Source organism: Nansenia antarctica (assembly GCF_963989245.1).
Source record: "Nansenia antarctica genome assembly, chromosome: 3".
Classification (NCBI taxonomy): Eukaryota; Metazoa; Chordata; class Actinopteri; order Argentiniformes; family Microstomatidae; genus Nansenia; species Nansenia antarctica.
The window spans coordinates 84,521,496-84,546,320 of NC_137688.1; positions in this window are offsets into that span (position 1 = coordinate 84,521,496).

Sequence of the window (24,825 nt, forward strand, 5' to 3'; positions counted from 1 at the left end):
TATGGTACATTGAATGTAATTGATTAAATCACGTGGTCTCTTCATGCTAAACTGCAACAACAATAACAGCAACAACCACAACAACAACAAATATCTTTGGCTGATTATTTATATGCAAGCCTATTTTCCAACTTTCAGGGCAGAATGATAATTCTGAGAAAAACAAACCAACATACATGTCATACTTTATTTTAAGTGTTGTCTGTTGGCTCATTTGGTTTTGGAACAGTAGAAAACACTGCAAAAAAACCCTCACAATAGACACACATGTAAATGTAAATCACATATGTCCTATATTATACACATGATTGACTTCTGAGTATAAACATATACAAAGTGATTAGTAAATGAGGATTAGCAGGATTAGTTGTGTTAGCTCCAACATTTGAGATGCTGACAATTTTTACCATCCTATCCTATTATGAACAGCCATTGGAAAGTGCTCCTGAAACATCTTCACAATCTTTAAGTCATTTTTACGGCAGTCATTTTATATAAGCTGTCTTCTTTTACTAAAACCTCTTTACAACCTCTTGTTATCCGTACCGAACAGCACTGTACCACGGGACCTTGGTATTAGTCACATTTGATTAAAGTTGCTACAATACATTGATATTAACACTAGAACAGCCACGAGTGAATAAAGAACATTTTTATTTCTTTGCACTCGATCAAATTTCAGGACCCTCCTTTCATGACTTGTCCTAGATATGTGCGTTCTACCACCCGGTATCCTTACATTTTCAAAATCACTTCAGGATAAAAAAGCTATTTTGCTAGTTTTTCTGTGTAGGAAGCAGGCTGGAACAGTGGTCGTTGTGTGTAAGTAGCAGCTTGAGCACTGTAAAGAGGCGGCTCTTTTAGTAGGTAGAAAAGGCACGGCTGTTCTAGTGTTAAAAAGTGATATCATATAACCAAAGGCAGTATTAACTCAGACACGGTATACATAGGTACAGTACATGTGAGATAAATAGATGGGATATGAACACAAAGGAATAGCAGCACCCTGAGATGCTTGATGTTATTGATGTCCTGTCCGACCTATGCATTAACGCATCAAGGGACAACCTGGGATAGGTACATCCATTTTCAGACTTTTAAATGACCGATTTCATCGTCATTCATTTGTATATAGCCTATCATTTTGATTTCATGGATGGTCAGTCCTTGCATCCATAGCTCTGTTTATATATTTGAAAGTTGTTACATTTCTCCAGCCCCATCCCTCAGCTGGTTACCAAATAAGTGGCCTGCTCTCTGCTTTGTTTTTTGTTTGAACTGCCGCTTTAATGTGTCCCATTTTTTTATCGTTTTTTTCACAGGACGAAGACAGATTTGGTGGGAGATAAGAATGATCTAAGAATGATCTAGAATGATCTATAAGAACGATCTCCTGTCATGCATCAAAGTTGGGTACAGATACAACAGCTGAGAGAAGACGAGACTAAACCGCCCACTTTTACAATGTTGTTATAAAACTCAGCAATACTTTACTGATCACAACTCATTTAACAAGAAACTAATTTAACTGAAATGATCTTGCTAGCTTAGCAATTAATGTCCCTCAGAAAAAGAACAGCAATTTGCTAGAATTAGCCAAGTGATCCAACTAGCTAGAAAAGCTACTGTAACTGTCAACAGAATTCAGACAGTGTCGTCTTAAGATTTTAAGTTATGATTTTGAGTTGATTTGATGTTGAACTATGACACCAGCCGACAGCAAACATTCTAAAACTGGGTAGTTCAGATCAGAAAAACTGTCAAGTCTCTGTTGTATCTGTACTGGCTAACAATGCCTTGCAGTTGGACAAACAACATAGATATAAAAAGCTATGTCAAAGGTAGTCTTGAGGAGAGTGTCCTTGATTTTGTCTAGTCAGGGTTCCCGCACTGGTCTTAAAAAGGGGTAAAGTCTAAAATCCAGCAATAAGACCTCGAGGATGACAAAAAGCTATGGTGTCGCGAATAGGTAAAAATAATCTATCCAAAGAGGTCTAAAAAAGGTCTAAAAGGTCGTAAATTTGACTTGTTGAAACTTGTAGGAACCCTGGCTAGTTACTGTAAGTAAGTTTGAAAAGAGCCTTGACGAGGGTACCTTTGAACAATGTGACAAACTAAACCACATTGTCTTTCCCGCTGTGTGGTCTGAAACTCCTTAATCATTGGCCCCTGTTTGGAGCCTGAGTCCTGTTTCAAATGAAGTGTTTCTATTCTTCATACACAGTCTCTAGTAGAACCTGGTCTTTTCGAGGTACGCTGTCCGCGTTCTCTACCGACATGTCGTCCTCAGCCTCGTTGGTGCGGTAGCTGCCCTTGTGCTTGAACATGTACCGCAGCACCAGCACCGCCACACACAGCAGCACTAAGATGATGGCTGAAACACACCCTGAGAGAAGAGAGAGGACAGATGTTACTGTTGTAGTTTTATATCAAATATGCTGAGAATTGAAGTCTGTCTCTCTACATTCTGGGAAATCGAGCTCTAAGGAAGGCCTTCCCTTCCTGTAGGAGATGTGCCAATTCTATGGCGCAGTGAACAATTCTAACTGTGGACAGTGCCAATAACTTGTGCAATCACAGATTTGTATGATTGGTTCCCAAGAATAGTGATCTCATGACCACTATAAATATGTGTTGGGCTTTTTGACTGCTACTTTCTCACCGTGTTCATGTAACTTAATAAAAGGCCTCTTTTGAGTCAATTGATTTAAGCTCTTTGTGCTTTACAAGTTCTACTCAATCTACTAAGAATCAATTAAATCCACAACATTACACTCCAGGTTAGGACTAGTGTTTGGACGGCCAAATAACAAACCGCCTACTAGTCTGCGCTAGTTCGTCAGAGAACGTGGGTGCCCGTCTGGATCATACTCGATGTCTATCAATGTTCGATAAAACCTTTTTAGCTGTTAGACGTCAGCTAGTGAGTTTACACCCAAGCATTCTGTTTGCGAGAACAGATACTTTGAGTTGTATTCAGCAAAAGTTGTATGCCTTTAGGTTTAGACTAGGTGGTCATGTGACTACGAGTGGGTTAGCCACTTGGTATCAGATTCCGAGTACACTATTTAGGGGTCCATCAAGCTCACTAGCGCCCCCTTGTTTAATCTAGTGGGCAAAAGTTTGATTGTGCATCTTTAAGTAAAGGTTATGACATTTATTTTCTAAACACTGTGTGACCTAACTGTTCTCTCATCTTCGTCAGAGGGAGAGAGAACAATATTGAGGTAAAAACAAACAGACACAATGAGTGAAGGACAACCATGAACGTCTCCGTGTACATACTGCCCAGGAGATGGATGGATGGATTTCTCACCTCCAACAATGGCCTCAAATGATCCGTCATCCACATTGGCACCTTGGGTGAACAGAGTAGAAAAAGCAATTAGATACAGGATATCACTAGAACAGCCGTGCCTAAAACCATTTCTTTTTTGGGGTTGTCTTGCTGTGGCCTCTGCTGTCCACCTGTTGTCGCTTTCATTTGCACCGAAGCAGGTGAAATTGATTAACAATCATTGACACTTCCTAACTGGACAGATCGATATCCCAGAAGTTTAACTGACTTGGTGTTGTACTGTGATGATTAAGTGTTCCCTTAAATTTTTGGAGCAGTATACTATTAATGCCGGTTGAGAGAGGACGCTGGCGTTGCTAGTTCGCCGCTTCTCTGCCCGAAATCTAGGTGTAATTGCTGTACACAGAGTAGATTGTCCTACAAAGACACTTAGATTTAGATTTAGTAATTTATTTATTTTTCTGTTTCTTTTTATTTTACTATTCAATCTTTTCAGTTTGTAAAGCGTCTTTGAGTGTCTAGAAAAGCGCTATATAAGTCTAATGTATTATTATTATTATTATTATTATTATTGTTATGTTACTATTTGCTAGAAGGTTTCCCCCATTTGATAAAAGGTCCTTTCATGTTTTCTGTATATAATTTCATTTGGTCTGGGATGGGATGTGTGTGAGGAACTTCAAAGAGTAAGCTTATCTGATCTCCTATGTGACGTTAGCACATATAGTTTTCTAGGACTTTTGCACTCTATTTACACTTTGATTGTATGATGCAAAATAAGCTGAAATGCTTACATTATTGCTTGTCTAAATAAATCTCCTCAAACTTTGAGACAATGCTGTCTTCATTCACCTGTGATGCCTCAGACTCTTTATGTGCTAGGGCAATCTGCTAGAATCTCAGCAGTACAGTATATCTGACCAGGTTAAGCCTAGTAGAAATGACTTTATGATTCTTTAGTTGTGTTAGAAACACGGCAGCAAAGACAAGCCAACCAACACAAGCCAAGTTTGATAATGAATGCAGTAATTATGCAATAACTAGTGGTGTTCATTAGTTTGAACATGTAAGAATGATCACATAGAGCTGTAATGTATCGTTAGCATGGTTTCAATCAATTCAATCAATCAATCAAAAGCTAACTAGCACATCCCTAGCCATGATGTAATTAATAATTTTGCCATTTAGCAGACGCTTTTAATCCAAAGCGATTTACAATTACGAATTACAGGGACATTCCCCCTGGAGTAACTGAGGGCTAAGTGCCTTACTCAAGGGCACACTAGTAGTGGTGTGGTTTCAGGCGGGATTTGAACTCACAACCTTCCGATCACAAGTCCATCTCACTATCCACTACTAGACCACCACTACCCCCTACTATCATGTAATCTATGATAGTTTTCTCACCCTTGATTTCTTTGGCTCCTTTGATCACCTGCCTGCACTCACCCTCTTTTTTGAGTGTAAAGAGGAGATCTACTTTTTCTTAAAACATGTAAAAAAAAAGAAAAGTGCTGTTTGAGTCACCCAGATTCTTTAGGAACAAATCATGGTTATGTAGCTAACCACAGCAGCCTTCTGGCCTTCCTCACTGCTGACAGTGGAATTGATTGTGGGCAGCTCGCTTCAATTAATTAATTAATTTTGACATTTAGCAGACGCTTTTAATCCAAAGCGATTTACAATTACAAATTACAGGGACATTCCCCCTGGAGTAACTGAGGGCTAAGTGCCTTACTCAAGGGCACACTAGTAGTGGTGTGGTTTCAGGCGGGATTTGAACTCACAGCTCACAACCTTCTGATCACAAGTCCAACTCACTATCCACTAGACCACCACTACCCCTACGCTTCCTACTGGAAGAAGTACAAACATGAATTTTTTGTCTGTATGATCAAAAGCATATTTGGTCTTTTGACATAACAAAATATTTTGAGAAGTTAGTCTTGAAGCAATTCACGTTATACACCGAATGTAATGGATTCCACATAATGCTACCTCTTTCTTTCCCTCTCACGCTGTCTGCGTCTAGAAGTGTGATCTGACAAATGACCATGTTTACAATACTTACCGATTAACTGAGCTGTGGTAGTTTCACTAATTTCTTTGGTCTGGGTAGAAACTGCAAAGTAAATAAGAGTGTAAACATAAAGATACTGAAACAAACACAAGGAGGTTAAACAACACCACAAGTTGTCAATGAAAAAATATAAAGATCACTAATTCTCTTCAGTACTTTGACATAGGTTGGTTGTTGCTCAGAATCTGAACAAGTGTCACAGAGCACACTAGCACTCAGGGCCAAGACTTTTGAGATTTGTAGAATAAACAGGACATAGTGTGTATTTGACCCAAAGGCTCTCTGCTGTTGCACCTTGCTGAAACATCTGTTTCCTCTGACAAGAGTTGAACCCAAATCCACAGGATGTCTTCTCGGGGAGGGAAAGTGTGGATTTGGACCCCAGACGATGGAGACCGCACTAGGGGACTGCGCTGGTCATTAAGGGGAAGACCAGGCTGATGCAAACGTGCACTGGTGTTTGGTTTCTTAGATCATCGCAAGGGAAAGGTACAGTACTGTCTATGATAATGGGCTGGAGAATGGGGCCTCAAATGGTCTTGCATGTGTGAACTGCAGGCAGCCTTTTGACAAGACCTGGTGGTTGTTTACTTCTCTTTGGTTTGAAGCTGTGGTCCACGGAGAGGAGGGACAGATGGCTTTGTAGTGAGATCATTTGGGGCTCTCCCCGAAGTTAATGAGGTAAAGGCAGAGCCTCATGAGAAGGCAGCGTGTAAGACCACTCACTTACAGTTAGTTGCTTTAACCCCTTCTGCTGAAAGCCCAATTTGACTCATTTCCACCTAAAAAAACAGTCCCAAACTTGTTAAGGATTGGCTAATGAACCCAGACGCGGAACACGTAATGTCAATGCAAGGGTATTTAATGAGGGATAGATGGGCGAACAGTGAAGCAGGCAGGTGAGGTATGAATGAATGAATGAATGAATGAATGGTCTTTATTGTCATTGCTATAGTACAGGTACCAAACAACGAAATTTGGGAGGGGTGGCTCCCCTGGTGCTAGGAAAGAAAAAACAAGAAAAAAAACAAGAAGGGAAAGGAGCTGGTTTACATAAATAAAAGGCTATGTACACTATCCACTATACTATACTGTACAGATAAAACGACTAGGGTTGTCATATTGCACATAGTGTTATTGCACATTCATTTAAAGTGTCGCAGTTTGCAGGCTAGAAATGTACACATTTGTGCCTCAGCACTACACCTGATTTTTCAATCCAGCAGCTGCCATCAATCCGTCCAGACTGTCCAGGGCCCAGAACCTAGGTCTTTGCTGTGTTCAGGGCCTGGATGGCCCTGGGGTAAAAGGTAGCCTGGGCACTGTTGCTTGTTATATCGAGTGGGCTCTTCAAGACTTCAACTTTCGTATGCAGAAAAACTGGCAAACATTTTATTTTATTAGAAGCTTTTTGGTCATTTTTGCAATTGAGAATTGCCGACATCTGGGCCTTTTCACCAGACTGTATCACATATAAGAGATCCCCGTTTAACACGACAACAGCCCTGCCTTTTTTACCTACTAAAATAGCCGCCTCGGGCCTGCCTCTCTTTACAATGCTCAAGCTGCTATTTACACACAACGCCCACTAGATGGCCGCTTGTAAATTAGCCTGCTTCCTACACAGAAAAGCTGCAAAATAGCTTAATATTAGCTTATCCTGATGTGATTATGAAAATGTAAGGATACTGGGTGGTAGTACGCACATATCTAGGGAAAGTCATGAAAGGAGGGTCCTGAAGGAGGGGCTGATTAAGTGTTAATCAATCCAACGTGCTACTGGGAGTTGCATCCACACCCTATGACTCCACTTCTGGCCAGATGTGGAGGAGAGGACACAGAGCCCCTTCCTCTACGATGACATCACCGCTGGCTTATGCATGGAGATACTCATACATGTATACACTCAGCACTCAAGTTGAGGGGGGATGAAATAAAAACGGTCAAAATCATCCCCCTTCTAAAACTGCCATCCCCCCTTTCCATCCCTTATGTCATTTTATCAATGAACGTGGTATTAAACAAATATTTTGCACTAATTGTCCTCTGCATTTGACCCTAACCATGTAAGAGCAGTGGTGGCATGGTAGCCCGGTGACTGACTCCAGTCCTGAGGTGCCTTGGTCAAGAGCAATGACGTATGGAGGATCTGACACCTAACATCCATAACATGCATGTTGTTTTAGGAGTATAATAATTATCTTTATGCTTTAATAATAATCAAAAGGGTACACAGTTGGTCTCCCACCCTCTGCGCTGTCATCAGCACAAATTGTCCCGATATGATAAAATCCACCATCCCCCCATTTATTATATATATATTTTTTTTTACAACTTGAGTACTGTATACACTGCATACTGTATAACACTCACTGGCCACTTTATTAGGTACACCTTGCTAGTACCGGGTTGAACCTCCCCTGTTTTGGCCTTCAGAACTGCCTTAATTCTTCCTGGCATACTGTAGATTCAACAAGGTGCTGGAAACATTCCTCAGAGATTTGGGTCCATATTGATATTGTAACATGACATCACACAGTTGCTGAAGATTTGTGCCAAGAAAATATCCCCCACACCATTACACCACCACCACCATTTCTGCCCAGAGAACTGCCGCTCACTGGATATTTAAACTTTTTCTGACCGTTCTCTGTAAACCCCACAGATGGTTGTGCAGGAAAATACCAGTAGATCAACACTTTCTGAAATACTCAAAACAGCCTGTCTAGCACCAACAACCATGCCCAAAGTCATTTTTTTTTAGTTTTTTGTTGATTTTATCCCTTTTTCACCCAATTTAGTATCCAATTATACCCAACCTAGTTTCCAATTATCCCCTGTCGCCTATTGCGTAGGATCGGCCGCACGCGCACCCCGTGGCCGGCAGCCCAGATGAGAGAGCCGATAGACTAGCTACCCGGCCCCTCAAGCCCAACACTGTTATTCCGGCACCAGACGGGGGCGGTGTTGCGCGACGGATCCTTATCCGGAAATAGCCTATACCACCCTCGGGTCTGGCGAGACCGGGTTTCGATCCCAGTCCCCAGTGGGCAGCTTGCACCAGAGACTGATGCTTAGACCGCTGCGCCACCGCGGGGCCCCTCCGTTCAAAGTCACTTTAATCACCTTTCTTTCCCATTCTGATGCTTGGTTTGAACTTCAGCAGGTCGTCTTGACCATGTCTACATGCCTAAATGCATTGAGTTGCTGCCACATGATTGGCTGATTAGATATGTGCGTTAACGAGCAGTTGAAAAGGTGTACCTAATAAAGTGGCAAGTACAATAGCTCTCAAAAAGACCCCACAGAGGACTACATAGTCCCCCTATTTCAGGGCACCAAAGGGAATGGGACAATTGGCTTGACAGATGTTTCTGGCAAGTCAGGTGTGTTTTGTCCCATGTGCAGGCATAGAGACCTGCAACGTCTACTGTTGATTCTAGGCTTGGCAATTGCCTTTGGAGTCTGCTGCTATTGGTGTCTGTCAACAAGAGGATCAATGAGATCTATGTCAATGAATGTCAAAGAAGCCATTATGAGTCAGGCAAATCTGAAACACTTAGTAGGCTTAGGGCTAAGGAAAAGCACAGCACTGGTGAGCTCAGCAATCACAAACAGGCTTGTACAGGTTTTATTGTCAAGTTTTTCAACTGTCTGTTAATGATGGTTTTATTTTGGGAGTGTGAGTGCTCCCTGGAGCAGCTCCAGTCTGACCTGTCCTTAGGAGAAGGCCCGTGGTGCTCCTATCTGAGCCTGCCTGATAAACAGACTGTCCACAACTCTGCACTTCCACAGTGTGATAGGCTACTCATCTCCTGGACCCCTGCCACTGCCACTCTCTTGCTCACACTCTCCCTTCTCTTCATTACTTAATTCTCTCTCTCTCTCTCTCTCTCTCTCTCTCTCTCTCTCTCTCTCTCTCTCTCTCTCTCTCTCTCTCTCTCTCGCTCTCTCTCTCTCGCTCTCTCTCTCTCGCTCTCTCTCTCTCTCTCTCGCTCTCTCTCTCGCTCTCTCTCTCTCTCGCTCTCTCTCTCGCTCTCTCTCTCTCTGTTTTTCTCCTTTCTGTCCTTCTCTCCATCCTCCATGGCTTTACTACTTAACTCCCAAGTTAAACAGTTTTCTCTTCCCAAGGAGAAAAACGATCTGTGAGTTAGTACTAAGTCATCGCCTGTCTAATCTCTTGGAGTGAGCTCTCGTCATCTCTCTCATCTAAACTTACTTTACCTCTCACACACTCAGCTGACAGCTGTCTGCCAAGTGAACTGCATGCCATTCTAAGTATCTGTGAATGTGTCTTTGTTCCTGAGAAAAAGATGACGAAGTGGCAAGAAGGAAAAATGTCTCTCCCCAAGCACAAGCTACGCTATGGCCAAGCTAAAGTGCATACCCGCCCTGGTCGCTTCATACAAAGTATCCCCATATAAATAAATGGAGAAACTCTGGCCTTCGGTGACCTTGTGTCTCTAGCGTGTATTCCAGCATGTTACTCGGAAATGGATAACAACACCCTGAGGGTCAATGAGACAGACTAGGTCTGCCTCGAACGGGGGCCTTACTTACTTACCTTCCTTACTTCTAAGGAAATTCATTGCTACAGTACCGTAGACTCTACAGCAGAATCGAATTGCGGGCCTACTATTTGCAACAACTTGACATTTGTTTCACAAGGGGCAGCATTTATAGCTGGTTGAAGCCAACTTGTCTAAAGACAATGCATGACTTACTCAGTGCTAGACTAAACAGTATTTGTGTGACACAATAATGGTCAGGAATCACATGGCTTGGATTTATAACAAATCTATATTATTATATATATATATTTTAAAAATGTGTGGCCATGGAAAGAATCACAGTGACTCACTTACCCTCATATATGACGTGCTGTATCAGCTTGTGGGTAAAGTCTTCAGGGAGCCCGTCAGTTGGATACTCATGTGGAGACTCCGTCATGGCGTGTGGTGCAGGGGTCACACTCATCATTACCAATAATCAATACTGGATATGCAGACTGTTAAGGTGCTGAGAACAAAGAAACATTTATAGAAGCATCAATTTTGTGTCCCAGACAGAATAAAACTCCAATAATAATAATAATAATAATAATAATATTATATTTCATTTAAAATTGCCTTTCTCAGGCTCAAAAGACACGCTTAGCACGCAACATTGCAGAGAAATGGGGGGAAATTTGACATAAATAAGCTTCAAGTCCAAGTTTATTGTCATTGTCAATTCTTCAGCCTCGACTCTCTCTGTAGCATCCCACACAACAAACATAGTCCACAATACAAACAAAACAACCACACAGTACAAGGTGCTTAGTGCAGGGTGTAAAGGTCTTAGTGCAGGGTGTAAAGGTCTTAGTGCAGGGTGTAAAGGTCTTAGTGCAGGGTGTAAAGGTGTAAAGTGCCAAGTGCAGTGCGCATGGTTCAGCTGTTCACCAACCTAACTGCCTGTGGGAAGAAACTATTTCTTAGGCAGGTGGTGTGTGAATTGATACTTCTATATCGTTTTCGGGATGGGAGGAGTGTGAATAGCGCATAGGCAGGGTGGCTGGTGTCTTTAATTATGTTTTGAGCTTTCTTTATACAGCGGGTGCTGTAGATGTTATTGAGTTGTGGCAGTTCTGTGTTGATTATTTTGGCTGCGGTCTTCACTGTCCTCTGTAAGCGTCTACAATCCTGGGCAGTCAGGCTGCCGAACCACACTGTGATGCATCCTGTCAGAACAGCTTCTAAGGTGCTGCGATAGAAGTTCACAAGAGATTTGGTGCTCAGGCCGAATCTCTTGAGGCGCCTCAGAAAGTACAGTCTCTGCTGAGCATTCTTGAGGATATGTTTGGTGTTCAGGGACCATGAGAGTGTGTCTGTGATGTGTATGCCCAGGAATTTGAAACTATTTACAATATCTACAGAAGACCCATTGATGGAGATGGAAATGTGATTGGTGTCGGCTTCAGTCAGCTTTGATAATGCAACCTAAATAAATGAACATAAATAAACTTTGATTTGATTCTAGCAATTACAGAATAATTGTAAGAATGTACACGTGAGATTTAAGGATGTTGGGTTTCCCCATACATGGGGATTGTGACTGATCAGATAAGTAGACAGAATTCTGGACAGAGAATATGTGACACATTCTAATGCCTTGGTCCGCATATCGGGATCTGATGTAATGATCAGACTTTTCTTTTGAAATGTGTGAATACATTTCTGCGTTGTTGAAAATCAATGACACATCGCTAGTCAACTAACACAGCTTGTTTTGTGAGCCTGCTAACAATGTAAAGTAGTGTTATAGTTAACTAGGTAGCAGGGGGGATTACTCACCGAATCCATTGCGTTACGGTTGCAGTATTTTGGCTTGACTAGCGAGTTTGTGTTGTGAATCTCAACAACGTTGAAACGTAGTTCCGTGTTTCAAAAGAAAAGTATGAACATTTTGATTGGTTGCCGATATGCGGACCAAAAGACTAGAACGTGTAACATAAGTGAACGCGTCTGTTTTGATTAAGAATGATTTTCTCAGGTGAAAACATTCTTACGTCGCACAAATGACCATATTTTAAAACATTTTTTTGTTATTATTGTTTTCAGTTTTGTTGCATATTACAAAAGTTAAATTGTTGAAGAGCGAGCCCACTCGATATAACAAAGAAGAGTTTTAGGATCACTAAATGCTTGTAATTTATTAATTGGATTCACTGTATATTTTTCATTACATTTTTGGCATTTAGCAGATGCCTTATTCCAAAGCGATTTACAATCAATAGCCTACATTTGACTAAGTAAGTTATTCATCAATCCACCAGTCGATACATGGCTGGTAATCAAAGTTATGTTTTAAGACGTATTCAAAAGCAAGGACTGTGTGATCATCTAATTATGTGTAGTTATGTGTTTTTAGCATGTTGATGTTCTCTCAGCATGTTGTGATGTGCTAATGGCTCTAAATGGTTGTGAAAACCACTTCCAGTACTTGTCAAACCCAAGTCCTTAAAAAATAGAGTTTTCTTTTTTCTCTTCAAAATAAGAGTACTGCCCTATAAATGTTTAAATTATAGTCATTCTGAAATGTACCCAAATAACCTGCCGTTACAAACACTTGTACTGACTTTGTACATTGTGTCCTAGTAGCAGTCATTAAATCCAATACACAGAGCTTGACCATCTTTGCTTCAGACTATGATCCTTAGCACAGAGTTGCCTGTGCATTGCTGTATGTCTCTTTCATTTGACCATTTGGACAACATAGGGCACTCTTTGGACTGTAAATACATATGTTTCAATGATTACAGTAATAGACAATTATCATGAAATACGGTTGTTATTGGTAATTAATGCATTTTCAAAATGTTTTCAATTATTACAAAAGTGTACCCAGAGAGGCTTAGAGGCACTGTCCTATTGTCATATTGTCATATAACAAAACTTTGTGGTGCTCCGAGTTTGCAGTTGTTCAATGAGGTCTTGCCATACCAGGAATTAAGCAATTAAAGTGGTCGGTCTCAGTTTCTGCCATGATGGTCATTGTCGGACAGAGGCATAGATAGATGGAGTACAGCAATTAAGACTAATTACATTCATAATTACACAAATCCGGTATAAGACAAAGCTCCTTATTTGGCAAGTACCAAATGAATGTCAAACTCTGATGAGCTATAACTATTTGTAAGTTGTTTATAAGTGATATTTAACTCATTATAAACCATTTATAAACCCTTTAAGAAGACCTTAATGTAAAGTGATAGCAACATTATGTTTTAACATTCCCATAGAGTCACAGCATGCCACTACACAAGATAACGTGTTAATTAACAAATTGGCTCTTTATTTCAAACCTTTTCTAAAAAAAAACCACAATCAATAACTACAAGCCAAGGGAGCACTTATATTTCATATGACAGTAACATTTGGCAGTTGGTTCGGTGGTCACTTTCTCTCTGTCCTTCTGAAAGGGCAGTTCAAGTACAACTGTCAAAAAAAAAAGGAAAAAAAAAGGAAAAAAAAAGAAAGAAAAAAGACTAACTCCTTTGTCAAAACAACAGCAAAAAGACAATTGAAAACTTACCCAATATCAAGACCTGAGAAGCAACAGGTTTCCTTAAACTCACTGTTTTTTGTAAAACAATGTTTTGAGGGAAGTTGAGGGTGTTGTGTCTACGATACCATGAGCGCTGTGTTTATCTTTTTCTCCCTTGAATGGGCGTAGACCACATCTGCTGCCTGTGACCTGATCTGCTAATTCCCTGGGTAGACATTCTAACTTGTGCAGCCAATAGTTAAGCAGACCCCTCCCTTTGAATGCAAATAGGCCCCAGCTGCTGGGTGGCTGTGTCTAACAGAGTAAAAGCTGCTTAAGGGATATGGAGAGGCACATACAGAGGGACATGCAGTATGGTGGGAACAAGTCCTGGACAGCTAACATGAACTGTAAAGACAGATAGCGTGTCGCATTACTAAAGGGTGAGGGACAACTGGCAGTACTTCCTGCCCAAGAACTGAATCTTATCTCATCGACATGCATGACACAGGAATCAGTCCAAATTCTGAGGGTTATTACAGTACACAAGACTAGCATGTGTTATACAATGGGGGATTCCTGTGGACATATTTTGGACATATTTTGTCCAGTAAATGTATTTCCAATGAGCCTATTCAAGTGAAATTTGCACCATACTTCTGAATCTAAACATCTAAACATTCAAGTCCATATGTAAATAACATTATGTGTAATAAAGTGGAATGAAACGGGAAAAGAGTATTGATAGATTGACCATAAAACCAACTCTACCTCCAATCTGTGCTAATTACGGTAATGTCAGCTGGGTTATTGATGGGCTATAAAAGTTTTTTTTGTTACCAAGGTGCCACACAACAAACATCTAATGATGGGTAAAAGCAAAGAGCTGACCTTTGCAACCAGATTGTTGCGAAACATGAAAATGGAATTGGCTACTGACGTATTTCACAACTTCTGAATCTTCCAGTAAGCACCGTTGGGGGCATTATCTGTAAATGTAAGCAACATCACTCCACCATCAACCGGCCTCAACGCACAGGAGCTCCTCGCAAGATTTCTGATCAGGGAGTCAGAAGGATACAGAAGAGGAGCCAAAGAGTCAAGGACCACTTGAATAGGCTCATGGGAAATACATTGACTGGACAAAATGTTGTACTTTTTGTACTTATTTCCCCCACTGTACATACATTATATCCATGTACCGTACATTATATGCAACTCACATTTTGCTTGACATAGCCCTATCATTTACTGTGGATACAGTATCATGTCATTCAAAAGTCTATCTGAGCTTGAAGGTTAGGATATGAGAGTAGAGTCACACAAATTAGACCCAATATCCTCAGTAGTGACCAGTCCAATCCTCTCAATTTCCAACACACTGTCATCATCGCAATATCAATGACAAACTGTATATCAAATATCATTGAAATATATTCACTTTTGGAACACAGCAAAAACATATGCTACGTTTTCTAATAACGGCAAGCACTGGCACTATGCTTGTAAACCTTTACACCAGAATTTAGCAAGCACTCTCTTGTGACCTCATTCCTTGATTGCTGCCAATTTATCATGGCCATTTAGCACTGTTTTAATGCTTACATCTGCTTACTGGGCCTTTAATAATCGCAAAGGAGGCAATCTCAATCTCTTTTTTTGATTATCGCTATTTTGAATGAATGAATGAATGAATGAATGGACTTTATTGTCATTGCTACAGTACAGGTACCAAACAACGACATTTAGGAGGGGTGGCTCCCCTGGTGTTAGGAAAGGAAAAAAAAAAACACTTTTAAAAAAATCACAAGAAGGGAAGGAGCTGGATTTACATAAATAAAGGCTATGTACACAATCCACTGTACTATACTGTACAGATAGACGACTAGGGTTGTCATATTGCACAATAGTATTGTTTCACGTTATTTAAAGTGTCACAGTTTGCAGGCTTGAAATGTACATGTTTGTGCCTCAGCACTACACCTGATTTTTTCAGTCCAGCAGCTGCCATACAATCCGTCCAGACTGTCCAGGGCCCAGAACTTAGGTCTTTGCTGTGTTCAGGGCCTGGACGGCCCTGTGGTAGAAGCTGTTCTTCAGTCTGTTTGTCTTAGCGGCCAGGGTCCTGAATCACCTTTTTGAGGGCAGCCTGGTAAAGTGTACGTGCCCAGGGTGGGTCGGGTCCCTGGAGATCTTGGAGGCCTTCCTGAGACAGCGTGTGTTGTCCAGCTCTTCCAGAGAGGGGAGGGGGGCACCGGTGATCTTCTGTGCTGTTCTCACGACTCTCTGTAGCGCATTTCTCTCCGCTGTTGTGCAGCTGGAGAACCAGTTACAGATGCCGTAGGTGAGGATGCTCTCCACTGCGCCGCCGTAAAAGGTCACCAGTATCTCCTGCTTGCTGTGTTCCTTCCTGAGGCATCTCAGGGTGTATAGCCGCTGTTGTGCCCTCTTGATGGTGCCTTTTGTGTTGTCCTTCCAGGTCAGGTCATCCCGCATGTGATGTCCCAGGAATCGGAGGGTTGAGACTCTCTCCACGCTCTCTCCGTCGATGAGCAGGGGCTGGATCTCTGACTTTTTCCTCCTGAAGTCTACGATGATTTCCTGGGTCTTTGACTTGTTCAGCAGCAGGTTGTTAACCTTGCACAGCTTGCTCAGTTGCTCTACCTCATCCCTGTACGCCGCCTCGTCCCCCCCCGAGATACATCCCACCACGGTGGTGTCGTCTGCAAACTTTACGATGTAGTTGCTGGGGTGGACGGGGGTGAAGTCGTAGGTGTAGAAGTTGTAGAGGATTGGGCTTAGCACGCAGCCCTGGGGGGACCCAGTGCTGAGGCTGAGGGCTGTGGAGGTGTGGGGGCTCACCCGCACCCTCTGGGGGCGGTCGGTCAGGAAGTCCTTGATCCACGCACATATAGAGTGTGATAGACCCAGGTCTAGTAGTTTGGTCACTAGCCTGTCTGGAAGGATGGTGTTGAAGGCGGAGCTGAAGTCCACGAAGAGCAGTCTCGCGTAGCTGTTTCCCCTCTCCAGGTGGGATAGAGTGGCGTGGAGAGTCGTCGCGATGGCGTCCTCTGTGGACCTGTGGGCTCTGTAGGCGAACTGGTATGGATCCAGGTTGGGCGGGAGGCGTGTGAGTATGTGGGCCCGGACTAGTTTCTCGAAGCACTTCATGATGATTGGTGTGAGTGCCACCGGGCGGTAGTCGTTTAGGCAGCTCACCGTGCTTTTCTTCGGGACTGGGATGATAGTTGAGGTTTTCAGGCAGGGTGGGACGGTGGCCTGGGACAGGGACTGGTTAAAGATGTTGGTGAAAACCCCGGCCAGCTGGTCGGCGCAGTCTCTCAGCACCCGTCCCAGGACGCCATCCGGCCCTGAGGCTTTCCTGGGGTCCACCGCCTTTAGTACGCGTCTCACTTCATGCTCTGTGAGGGTGAGGCTGCTGAGAGCTGGAGAGAGTGGTGTTTGTGTTGCGGTTACCTCCGTTCGCCCCTCGTCGAACCGGGCGTAGAAGGTGTTCAGCTTTCCCGCCAGCAGGGGGTCGTCCTCTGCGGCTGTGAGCCTGTTTGCTCTGAAGTTTGTCATGTGCTGAACCCCCTGCCACATCCGCCTGGAGTCGTTGCTCAGGAGGCATTCCTCAATCTTCTCTCTGTGCTCTGCCTTGGCCGCTTTGATTCCGCGCTTTTTTCAGTGAAACTTAAACTGATGTAGGTTGTCAAGCCTGCAGATGCTAAGCAAAATGCAAGATAGGAAACACATGTTGCAAGACCCAGCTGCTATGCAGATTACATGGGCTATAACAATCATTACATAGATATATTTGCTTGTGTGATATAACTCACTGACCACCAAGAGTGCCAAATGTTTTATGTGGCATTTTTACTTTGATTACAATACTTTGATTGGCTTGCACTCGGCAACGAATGTTGACAATTTGGGCAACTTTATTAATTCTCGGCACTATACGAGTTGAGCGAAATGAAAATGACAACGTGGAAAGATTAATCACATGCAGGTTTGTTAAACTGTTCAAATGTTATCTGAATTAAGCCAATGGTTAAGCACGTACAAACTAAACTGTCAAAAAGCATTTTAGTAATAAATAAAGCAACGCAGGTTCTGGATCAGAAATCACTGCACATTCTCTACTGTTCACTAGTTTTACCATATCCAAATTACTGTGTGGAGGTCTGGGACAATAACTACAAAAGTTTTATATATTCACTAACTATTCTCCAAAAAAGAGCAATACGGATAATTCACAATGTCGGATATCTGGAACACACTAACACTTGTGACTTGTTTTTCTGGGAGCGCGCGGATGCCTCGTGTGGGACTGCGTTCAAAGCGGGGTGGGTGCATTCTGCTGTTTAGAGCCGCTGGTGTGAAGAAAGCATGTCAGTGTGGGTTCAGTCTTGTCCATATAGGAAAGAGAGGGTTACTAGATGGTCTCTTGCCTTCTCTACCACAGCACAGCCAAACAATATATTGTGAAGTTACTGTGTTAAGCAATGTGACTTATCTACTATAATTACGTAAAACGTTTTATTTATTTTTTATTTAAGAGAGAGAGAGAGAGGGGGGGGGAATTCAAGCACTTTCAATGACCCATGTCTATTTTCAAAAACTTTCAAGGCCTTGATTTTCTTTTCTCAAATTCACAAACTTTCAAGGATTTCAAGGACCCGTGGGAACCCTGACAATAGACAACAGACCAAAAAAAGTACCTTTCACACAAGAAATGCAGCTCAAAGTGCTTTACAACAGGGGTAAAAACATAAAGTGAATATAAAAACATATACAAGCATACATTTTTTATTATGATTTTTTAAATTTTAAAGTTATTTTTTCTGAGTGGGGCAGTCCCACTCATATTTTTCATTTTTATTGATAGAGACAGTGGAGAACTAGACAGGAAGGATGGGTGGGAGAGAGAGGAGGGATGACATGCAGGATATGTCCCCGGCCGGATTCGAACCGGGGACCCTGCGGCTACGCCACCTAAGCGCCCCACAAGCATAACATTTATATAAAAGCAAGGGAACTAGATAAAACAGTAAAAAGAAGTAAAGATAAAATGTAATAAAAGAAGAGAAACAAATGTAAGAAATAAATAGATAAAACATTTAATAACAGTCACACAAGTGAGGTTATATCCCCTAAAACAAAATGTAGGTTCCACTGCCTTAATAAAATGCTGAAGGACTTTGTACCACTGAGTCCCTTGCCTTGACAATATTTAAGACTTGGCTTTACTAACATATTTAAGACTTGATATTAAACCTCACAGGTTGGTGAGAAAATATAACATTTATCCTTTTAGTCTTCAACTGTATTTACGTCTTAAAAATGGAAACATACAACACCAGTGCCCCGTTTGCCAGGTAAATCACAGGTGCTGCTACTAGTGAGCTAAACGTCACCTGTAACTTATCCGTTTCCACCTCCTACGACGTGGACGAGGGGTTGGATTTTAGGAGGCAACTTTATTAGGCACATATCAAAAACATACAATTACATACATTTTTCAACAACATTACAACTCGGAATCGCGCCATATAGCTAAACCGGTCGTGCTGGAGGATGTTGCAGGCAGCATAACGTTCACCACTGCGTCTCCAGACTCTGTCACGTCTGTCACATGTGCTCAGCGTGAACCTGCTCTCTTCTGTGAAGAGAACGGGGCGCGAATGACGAACCTGCAAATCCTGGTGTTCTCTGGCAAATGCCAAGTGAGCTGCACGACTGTCCTAGGGTCCTTACTGTTCTCCCTCTATGCCAAGTGTTTTGGCTTGGTAATCAACTCACATGGATTCTCCTACCACAGCTAGGCAGGTGGCACTCAACTCTTCCTGTCCATCCCCCCCCTCCCCCGACCTACATGTGGCAACACGTGTCTCTGCGTTTCTTGCTGACATCTCTGCATGCATGTCAGCCCACTACCTCAAGCTCAACCTGAAACAAGACTGATCTACTCTTCCTCCCTGGGAAAGCCTGCCCTCTCCAAAACCTCTCCATCACAGTTGAGAACTCTACTGCAACCTCCTCCCAGACAGCCAAGAACCTTGGAGTGATCCTGGACAACTGCCTATCCTTTGCGGAGAACATCGCAGCGACAGCACGCACCTGCAGGATTCTTCCTCTACAACATCAGAAGGATACGTCCATCCCTCTCCAGAGAAGCTGTGTAGCTAAAGAGCTCCTAAGAGCTGAACACAATTCCCCTCTAAAAAACAATATAATATATTTATAAGTACCAGATTAAAAGCCTAATAGTGCTATAAACAACTTGAGAACATGCCAGGTGACAGGATACGTGCAGGGGAAAAGAAAGAAGGAAAAGAGATGGCAACGACTGAGGAGGCCAAGTTTGACACAGGTGCGGAGCTAGCTAACTTCAAGACCATGCTACAGGAGCTAGCTAACTTCAAGACCACGCTACAGGGGATCGCGACAGATATACTGTAGGTGGAATGAAAAGAAGCAGCTCGGAGGTAGAATTACTGCTCGAGTCGTGAGTCCAAACTTCAGCCCGTTCACTCCGCTCCTCCACCTCTGCTGGCCGACTGGCCCCACCACCTCTACGCCAATGCGGCAGTCACGTCTCTTCACCATACTCGCTCCCCGCTGGTGGAATGAGCTTCCCACAGCTGTCAGAACTGCAGTCACTCCCAATCTTCTGTCAGAGAATAAACACTCATCTCTTCAGGCTACACCTTAACTGCTCCTTCCTTTACTCCCCAGCACTGTGACCAGGTCAGTAATCATTCTACACCTGAGACAATGGAGACCAGTTAATTCTACACCTGAGACAATGGAGACCAGTTCATTCTACACCTGAGACAATGGAGACCAGTTCATTCTACACCTGAGACAATGGAGACCAGTTCATTCTACACCTGAGACAATGGAGACCAGTTCATAAGAAATCATTCTACACCTGAGACAATGGTGACCAGTTCATTCTACACCTGAGACAATGGAGACCAGTTCATAAGTAATCATTCTTTACCTGAGACAATTGAGACCAGTTCAGCAACTATTCTACACCTGAGACAATGGAGACCAGTTCATAAGTAATCATTCTACACCTGAGACAATGGAAAGTAGACATCTTAGGAGACACAGTAGAGGGGAAAGCAGGTGTCTCAGGAGACACAGTGCTGGGGGGTAGTAGATGTCTCAGGAGGAGCAGTTAAGATGTAACCTGAAGAGATGGGTCTTCAGTCTCCGACAGAAGATGGGGAGTGACTCTGCAGTTCTGAAACCAGTGGGAAGCTCATTCCACCAGCGGGGAGCGAGTGTAGTGAAGAGACGTGACCGGGCAGCGTGACTGCCGCGTTGACGTAGAGGTGGTGGGACCAGTCCCCCAGCAGAGGTGGAGGAGTGGAGTAAACGGGCTTAAGTTTGGGGGGGTAACTTCAGCCCATCCACTCCGCTCTCCACCTCTGCTGGCCGACTGGCCCCACCAACTCTACGCCAATGCGGCAGTGACGCTGCTCAGTCACATCTCTTCACTATCCTCACTACTGCCCTCTGGTGGAATGAACCTCCCATGGCTGTCAGAACTGCAGAGTTACACCCCATCATCTGTCAGAGAATGAAGACTCATCTCTTCAGGATACACCTAAACTGCTCCTCCTGAGACATCTACTACCCCCAAGCACTGTGTCTCCTGAGACACCTGCATCCCCCCCCCCATACTGTTTCTCCTGAGACATCTACTACCCCCTTGTACGATTTCACCAATGTCGATAAATCTTCGTTCTTCTAGCACGACGACTGCCAATGGCCCCTGGCCTATGCATAGATTACTTTTCCTGCTATGACTGTTGGATAGATGATTCACTTACTTAGTCAAATGTATGATTATAAGTTGCTTTGGAATAAGGTGTCTGCTAAATACCAAACATGTAAATGCAGTGCTGGGCTGTGAGTAGGGTGGATATCCCTGTGGGGGATCAAATATACATTGTAAAGGTTTAATTGTGTTAATATTGTATATATTGAAATTACCTTTGAGGCACAGCAACTGGGGGAGGGGTCTGTCTGAGAAAATCAGCATAAGCAATCATTCTACACCTGAGACAATGGAGACCAGTTCATTCTACACCTGAGACAATGGAGACCAGTTCATTCTACACCTGAGACAATGGAGACTAGTTCATAAGAAATCATTCTACACCTGAGACAATGGAGACTAGTTCAGTAATCATTGTACACCTGAGACAACAAGACACAAGTCCCACTAGAGGACGTTGGGCCCTCACGCCACCCTCGTGGAGTCAGTTTGGTCAGAAACATGCACACAAGTAAGCCTCTGGAGTTCATTTTGTAGGGCTCTGGCAGTGCTCCTCGCATGATGGCCCGTCTCCCGGTGTCTCCTCTACGATGTTGAGACTGTGCTGGGATACACAGCCTCCAACCAAGATGGCCTCCAACCAAGGAGCAAAACGTGGTGAAGAGGAAACACCGCGGACAGAACAGGGTCCGCGGTGTTAAAAAAAACTAATGAGTTTCAGGCCCGTAGCCTCAAGCAGGGCGCTTCTGGGTCCAGTACAGTGAAACCAACCGGATAAACAAAATCCACTGTCCTTCCACATGCTGTCCTGTCTGGTGCCAGACCAACGTCCTGGCAGATCCCAGAAGAAAAGGATGAACCCAGCGATTCCAAACATCTGTCCATAGTGTCTCTAGACTGCCTCTACTGTCTCTAAACTGTCTCTACTGTCACAGCAAACCTTGCGCCGGCACATATGGATGTGCCATCCTGTGGAGCTGTACTACCTGTGCAAGCTGAATGGGCTGGAGGTAGCGCCTCATGTTACCAGTAGTGACGAGGGCACTAGCAGAAAGCAAAACTAGAGAAAAATCAGTCAGGAAGGATAAGGAGAGAAATTGTCTGTGGCCACCACCTGCATGACCATTTCCTTTTTGGGGGTTGTCTTGCTGTTGCCTCTCCTGTCCACCTGTTGTCGCTTTCATTTGCACCAAAGCAGGTGAAATTGATTAACAGAAAAATGTTTAAAGGAATAACTAATGAAGGGACAGATGGACAAAAACACTGAAGCAAGTATGGACGAACAGAGGGATGGAAGAAGAAAATAATTAACAGAGGAAAGAATATAAGACATGAAGAAGAAAATAATTGAAGAACAAACCAGGTCCGGCCAAAGGCATGTAGCCTGTTGTTTTGTTGTTAACAGTTAACTATTTTGTAGGGTTCACTTTATTTATTTCGAATATTTTGCACTCTTAAATTGATTGTTCACTGCTATTTATGTCAAAAATATTTTGGTGTTTATTTGTGTTCATTTGTCATTGTCTTTAGTTATAGACCTTGTTATGTGCAAGTTTGTTGCTTTTATAGTTTAAATGTTGACTATTATTTTTGAATAATTTGCAGTTGTAAATTGTTATTTAGTTTATACAGTAGCCTATAGCTGTTTTGTAGTTAACAGAACAATTTTGTAGGGTTCACTTTATTTATTTGGAATATTTTGCACTCTTAAATTGATTGTTCATTGCTATTTATTTGTCAAAAATATTTTGGTTTTTATTGGTGTACATGTCATTGTCTTTACTTATAGAGGTTTACTTATGTGCAAGGTTGTTGCTTTTAATGTTTACATTTTGACATTATTTTGAATAGTTGTAAATTGTTATTTAGCTTCTACAGTAGTCTATCGCTGTTGTTTGTTTTGTAGTTAACAGAACAATTTGTGTTCACTTTACTTATTTTGAATATTTTTATTTACTTGTCAAAAATATATATATTTTTATTGGTGTTCTTTTGTCATTGTGTTTATTTATAGACCTTGTTATGTGCAAGTTTGTTGCTTTTATAAAAAAATCTTGCTTAGAGCCACAAAAGTCCCAGGGCCGGCCGAATGAACAAACATGAACAAGGAAGAACAACACAAACTAACTAACAGAAGAATGAAAGAATGGTTACACAAAAGAAAGAACTGAAGAATGAACAGGAGAACAAACAGAAGAATGAAAAAGATGAACAGACAGATGGAAGAACTGGCAGAAAACAACAACTGAGGAACGAATGGACGAATGAAAGAACTGAAGAATAAACAAATGAAAAATCATCTTCATCTTCATGGGGTTGGGGGAATGCGAGCTGCTATCGGGAGCCAGTGAAGGGTGTGAAGGAGGTGGGAAATATGAGAGAATTTGAGGACGTTAAAAACCAGACGGGCAGAAGCATTCTGGATGAGTTGCAGAGGTCTGATGACGGAGGTGGAGACTCCGGCCAGGAGTGCGTTGCAGTAGTCAAGGCGGGAGATGACCAGTGACTGGACCAAGAGTTGAGCTGCTTCTCTGGTGAGGAATGGACATATCCTTCTGACGTTGTAGAGGAAGAATCTGCAGGAGCTCACTGTTGCTACAATGTTGTCCGCACAGGATAGGCGGTTGTCCAGGATCACTCCAAGGTTCTTGGCTGTCTGGGAGGAGGTTGCACTAGAGTTCTCAACTGTGATGGAGAAGTCTTGGAGAGGGCCAGGGTTTCCCAGGGAGGAAGAGTAGCTCAGTGTTGTTAAGGTTGAGCTTGAGGTGGTGGGCTGACATGCATGCAGAGATGTCAGCAAGAAACACAGAGACACGTGTTGCCACATGTAGGTCGGGGGGGGGGGGGGGGGGGGAGGGACAGGAAGAGTTGAGTGTCGTCTGCATCGCTGTGGTAGAAGAACCCATGTGAGGAGATTACCGAGCCAAGAGACTTGGCATAGAGGGAGAACAGTAAGTCCCCTAGGACAGTGGTGCAGCTCGATTGTCATTTGCCAGAGAACAGCAGAATTGGCAGGTTCGCCATTGGCGCCCCGTTCTCATCACAGATAAGACCAGGTTCACACTGAACACATGTGACAGAAGTGAAAGAGTCTGGAAACACAGTGGCAAACGTTATGCCTTGCTGAAATGCCTAACCAAGGCCTTGCTAAAATGCTTACCCAAGGCCTTGCTAAATGCCTACCCAAACCCATGCCGAAATGCCTACCCAAGGCCTTGCTGAAATGCCTATCTACCCAAGGCCATGCTGAAATGCCTATCTACCCAAGGCCTTGCTGAAAAAATTGGTACCTAATGGTACTAACCTAACATCTGGCTGAAATAACTCCCCTTACGTCTTGCTGAAATTACTATCCTAACGTATTGTTGAAATGGCTACCCTAACATCTTGTTGAAATGCCTACCCTGACTACCCTTTCTTGCTGAAATTATGCAGAGAGAGTAAACCAAAACTACGGGACTATGGATGAAACTATGGAAGAAAAACTGTGCTGAAATGATGCAGAGAGAGTAAACCAAAACTACAGGTCTATGGATGAAACATTCTGGTGCATTCTTTGATGTACCCTGTCACTCCCAAATACACAATAAGAAAAATAATAAAAAAAATAAAAAACCTACTCAT